Genomic DNA, 5772 nt, shown 5'->3' with positions numbered 1-5772 from the left:
ACATAAAATACTTAGGGATAAATCTAACAAGAGATTTTCAAAACTTACGGAAAACTATAAAACACTAACCTTAAAGAGGACAAATAAATTGGCGAGATACATCATGTTCATGGATTAGAAGACACAATATTAAGGTGGCAAGTCTCCATGAAATAACAGCCAATTTAGTAACCTGAACTTAGAGAAACAAATCCCTATTTAGGAAGCATGGCGCTGGATATCTCCAAGATTTACACATATCTGTGTGACTAGTCATTAATCAAAGAATTTTTACCTTCTAGAAAGAAAAACAGGCTTGCAGTTGTTTATATAAAGTGATGAGTTTTATAAAACCCTGGTCTTTAGCAAACAGACAGTATTAAACTCTATTACAAAAGCCGTATCCCATATTTACAAAGGCAGTTTGCTAGTTTCTCCAAATTATAGTTTTATTTGTGGCATATTCCTTCTGAGTCTACTACTTGTTTAAAGTCTGGGATTCTCAGGCCAATATTTTATCTAAAACTCAGGTTTTATATATGGCTACTTCGTACCTAGTAAATCAAGGACAATATTAGATAATCTGTGGCTTTTATGGATACTCATTCAGAGTCATTAGACTTCTGTGGGATTTAGAGCAGTTAATGGCTACTGCCAGATAGAGGCGTTAGAAATTGCTAACATGTGGTTATGTTTTACCAGCTCCTCATTACTTCTCCGCCTGTTTTAAATTTATATTTCGATGTTCTAGTGCCACTTTTGGTTGCGCTGTATGCATACGCTTACTATGACAGACAGAAAGGTAATTTTTGTTTAATACACTGTAGCATGACCTTGCTAGTTAATAATTGCCAGAAAATAACTTCCAATCTTCTTTTCTAAAATTAAGAATTTTTATCTTTATTAAAAATTTTTTTTTAATATTTCTTATTCCCTAATTTTTAACTTGGCAATGAATAACAATTCCATTTAAAAATGAGTGACTACTCTGTTATATTTTTTGCTAATAGTTTATCCTGGAAGGAATACGAAAAAACCACGTCACTCAAAGCTAAGCACACATACTGAAGTTGCTTGAGAGTTTATTTTGTCAAGGCAGGATTCTGGTTTTATCTGCCTTCAGAGTTTCTAAGGCTAACACTATTTTGACCATTTTCTTTAGAAGATAACTTAAACTTTGCTCATTCATTTATCTTTGTCCTGGAGGAGATTCAGAATAATTTTCTGAGGATGGTCCTGGCTCTGCTCACAGCAAAGGTGATATAAGTTAGGTTTTTTTATTCTTATCTTTTTTTTTCTTTGCAAAGAACAGAAACCCACTCAAATTAGCTCAAATGGAAATGGAGTTTATTGTGAAGTCATAAGGGTTATGGTAGTTTGGCAGGGCGCTATAACAAAGTACCACAAACTGAATGGTTTAAACAACAGGAATTTTTTATTGCATAGTTCTGGGAGGCTAGAAGTCCAGGAGATCGAAATGGCATGGTTGGTTCCTTGTAAAGACTGTGAGGAAGAATCTGTTTTCTGCGTCTTACGTAGCTTCTGGTGGTTTGCTGGCAATCTTTGATGTTCCTTGGCCTGTAGAAACATGACTCTGTCTTTATCTTCATATCATGTTTTCTGTGTGTGTGTGAAAAAAAAATGAAATAAAAGGATTATAAATAATTTGAAATTTTAAAAAGTTAGAAATAAAAGGTAGACCAATGGGACGTGATCAGAGCTGGGTTCCTGAAGGATGGCTTCTCTGTTTCCAACACATCCACCAGGAACTTGGTACTCCTCACAGGTGGCAGGATGCTATGACCTTCCTGTGACATTATGCCCTATACATGGGAAAAAAAGTAGGCTAATATTAGAGAATTAGAGAATTAAGAACACTACAAGTAGGATGAATATTTGCAAAGAAAAGACAAAATCTAAAGATATTTAGTTAAAAAATTATAGAAGTAAAATTTTTAAAAATCAGGAGATTTAAGGAAGTAGAAATGAGTACCTTATGCATTGCAAATTAGATCATAAAATAGGGGCAAATCAGCATAAACCATGATACATGAGAATAATGGGAATAATGCTGCTTTTTAGACCTTAAAGATTCAGTTAAAGCCTGCTAAATAGAAAGAAAAGAACGCAGAGAAGTATTATTTATTTTAATGAAACGCATGGATTCAGGCAAGTGGTGAACTTCTGGTTGAGTACTGGAGGATGGGACTATATCCTTGAGGCTTCCTGCTTGCACCATCCCTAGTATGTGAAGCCCAGTGCCCCTGGAGAGCAGTGCACAGCTGGGTCTAAGTCCTGCCCTCTTCCATGGGCCTGTGCCCTGCACTGTGGGCACACCAGTGAGGCCCAGCGTGGCTGCCAGTTAGAAACTGTGGGCAATATGGTCCAAACTGGGCTCAGTGCCCAGAGCAGTTAAGAGACTTGGCAGAAACCCATATTTTGATTATATGCTAATAAATTACTTCAGTATTTTAATTTTTAATCAAACACACCATTTGTAGCTAGCCATAAAAAATAAAATATATAATTATAACGCTGAGGTCTTTAAAAATCTGGTAAATAAATTCCTTACTGTTACCTCTTTAAGGGGAAAAATATGCTACTATATTCTGCCTGTTCTTTTCACAAAGATTCACTAACAAGTTTTCAATTAGTATGAAGTTTCCAGTGTAGGCATTTGAGTCCAGCCTTTGTCACTCACTACCTATTGATTGTAGATAAATACTTGACTGCTCTTATTCTCAATTTTCTGGTCTGTAAGGAGATTAGAATTTATCTCATAGGATTAGGAACTAAGCAGAAAATGCAAAATGCAACTAAAGCCTTTTCATAATCACTGATATATTAGTAATCAAGAAATGCTATTAATTATTTTCATTAACATTATATATGACAACTATGAAAGTATTGACATCTTTTCTGCATTTAACATTCCCAACCAGATTCAAATATATTGCCACAACTATTCATATCTTTTTCTGCTATGCAATTAAAAAACACAAATCCTTATGACCAAAATTAAATGAATATTCTAGCATTTAAATATATTGACCTCTGTTATCAGTGAAATTAATTCTGTTCCTGAATTATTCTAGTGAGCTATCATTTTTATAAAGAGATGCAATTAAGTTTGATGGATTTATCTTACAGTCTGGAGTCTTGCTGGATTATTGTCTCTAGTAATAGTTTCAATCATTTTTCCTTTTGGCTTTCCAGATACATATTTGTTCCATCTGCATATATGGTTTTTTATATCTTCGTTCTTATGTTTATACTCCTACTTCTTTTTTCCCATTGAATAGTAATTGTGAATAATATTAATATATGAATTGCAAGTATTATTATAATATATATAGATGTGCTAAAAGGGGGAACATTTATTGTCTTTTTCTTTTTTAGGGGAATGACTCCAATGAATTTGTATTAAATAAATCAACACATGGCTTGAAATAGACATAGTCTTTGACAGTCGGTTAATAAATTCTGTTTTATAATTATATATTATACATGTATATAGATGTACTAAAAGGGGGGGCATTCATTGTCTTTTTCTGTTTTAAGGGAATGATTCCAGTGAATTTGTATTAAATAAATCAACACATGGCTTGAAATAGACATAGTCTTTGATGGTCAGTTAATAAATTCTCAGTGACTTTAGTTTTAGACTTAAAATTTGAAACATACTGGATTTTGTCAAATGTGTTCCTGGCATTTACTGAAGTGTAGAAGAGTTTAGCATTTTTTCTCTGTGTTACGGAGATGATACATGTTGGTTATTTTCTTCGTGCTGTATCAATTTGAAACCCCAGGATAAATTGCTGGAAGTTTTAATAATATTTGGATATTTGTATATTTTTTCATAATTGAGATTGGTATATCTTAATCTTTCTTGGTATTTCCTTTTTAGATTTTGGAATCAAAATAGTTTTTGCATTATAGATATGTTTGGGCTGTGTTTTAATTTTACATCTTCCTGGACAGTTATTATTATATTATCTATGTGTTATTCTTTAAAACCTTTACACAGTTTTTCAAGAATATGTGACAATGGAATACTCTTATTAGGTAGTGACTTTATTTTTTTTGTCTTGTTGAGTTTTATTAATGTGGATCTTTTTTTGTTATTTTTATTTGAATATGTTTTATTTTTATAAATAGTTATCAGTGCTACTTTGTTCTCTAGTTGAATGAATGTTATATTTGAAAATATTTAAACATTCTTTTAAAATATAATTTATTAAATTTTAAAAAAATCGAGCCTGTGGTTAATCAATGATGTTTATCTGTTGGTTAATGAGCTACCAACACACAGGATTGGATTGAAAAGCCAGCCACACTTGGAATAGAAATCTTAACCTAGTACCAAACTTTGCTAAATAAGGTCAAGGATGCAGGCAGTCAAAAAGTTCAGAACAACAGAGAATAGTTCTTCCTGTGTTGACTATGCCCCTCTGACCTGGAATAGATAGGTCTGTTTGTGAGGCTGACAGCAGCACTGCAGTGAGTGCATTTCAGTGATGAAACATGTCTATTTTTATACCCTGGGTGAATAGCTCATGTGACATTCTTCAAGGAACCATGCCCCATACATCTCGGATTCTATTTACAATAAGTAATCTTTAGCCAGAGACTTCCTGTTGAAGGCATTTCAGAAATAAGTTCTCTTTTTCCTAACAGATTTCTCCCATCTTTTTACCAAGAGGTTTTGTTGACAAGGTCACTTGCATTCTGCCCAGTGTGTCTCTCCACTCCATGAAGGAAGTGGATGAATTGAAGCCAGCTGCCTTAACCCCTTTCTCCTATTTAATTATTGTTTCTGCCAATTAATTTTTACTGATTTTTGTCTCCTTCCTTAAGCATTCTTGTTTTTGCTCTCAGTTGAGTCATTTCTCTTTTCCAGCTTTATTGGGCTTAATAATTTGTTTTATTTATTTATTTTCTCACAAGTCTCAGTTAACATATATTCACAACAGTATATTTTCTTTTAAATATTACTTTGGCAATGTTTTATGAATTTCGCCAGGTCTTATATTTTTATCATTCAAATATTTTGATAACTTATTTTTCCCTTAAATAAGATTTTGAAGTAATATTTTTTAATTTATTGTTGGATAAGTGTTTTTGTCTAATTTTGCTATGAATATTGCAAATGTAGCACAAGTTTCTGCCTTTTGATATCTTCCAAGTAAATACTTGAGCTTCAGAATAGCGCGTATTAGAATGTCTACAGAAATCTACCAAGCCCCTAAAATGTACCAAATACTGCTAAAATGGGAGAAGTAACTTTGGATGCTATTTCCTCTCATTTCTTAATGATTTTGTTATTGTGTCCTCTTTCTCTGGCATTATTACTTCTCCTTTCTACTAGATTATTATCATTATCACATCTAATGTCTCCATTCTTCGATGAGACAGAAGGACTTTGGGAGACTCAGTATGTGTCTTAATCCCCCAAATCTGTGGGCCTGTTTCCTTCCTTATATGGCAAAAAGGACTTTGCAGATGTGATGAAGTATCTTGAAATGGGGACATTATCCTGGATTATCCTGGTGCACCCAGTACGAGGGAAGGGTCTTTATAAGAGGGAAGCAAGGAGGGTCAGAGCCAGAGAAGGAGATGCGATGAAGGAGCAGTGTTATGGAGCCATGACCCTAAAGATGTAGGCGGTCTCTAGAAACTAGGAAAGGCAAGGAAATAGATTCTTCCTTAGAACCTCTAGAAGGAACCCAGCCTTGCCAACCCATTTTAGACTTCTGACCTCCAGAACTGGATATGATATGATACAATATAATT

At 33.6% G+C, this 5772-nt stretch overlaps 1 non-coding gene across 1 annotated transcript; it reads left to right on the top strand.

Annotated features, from left to right (window-relative positions):
• Positions 1 to 1684: 1684 nt before the first annotated feature.
• Positions 1685 to 1810, top strand: LOC112480402. The gene has a single exon (XR_003046583.1). It is a non-coding gene; the product is annotated as a small nucleolar RNA SNORA11 (small nucleolar RNA).
• Positions 1811 to 5772: the final 3962 nt, after the last annotated feature.

The sequence above is a fragment of the Pteropus alecto genome, unplaced genomic scaffold, assembly GCF_000325575.1.
Source record: "Pteropus alecto unplaced genomic scaffold, ASM32557v1 scaffold103, whole genome shotgun sequence".
Classification (NCBI taxonomy): Eukaryota; Metazoa; Chordata; class Mammalia; order Chiroptera; family Pteropodidae; genus Pteropus; species Pteropus alecto.
The sequence above is the reverse complement of the archived record's forward strand: the minus strand, read 5'-3'. Positions and strand labels throughout refer to the sequence as shown.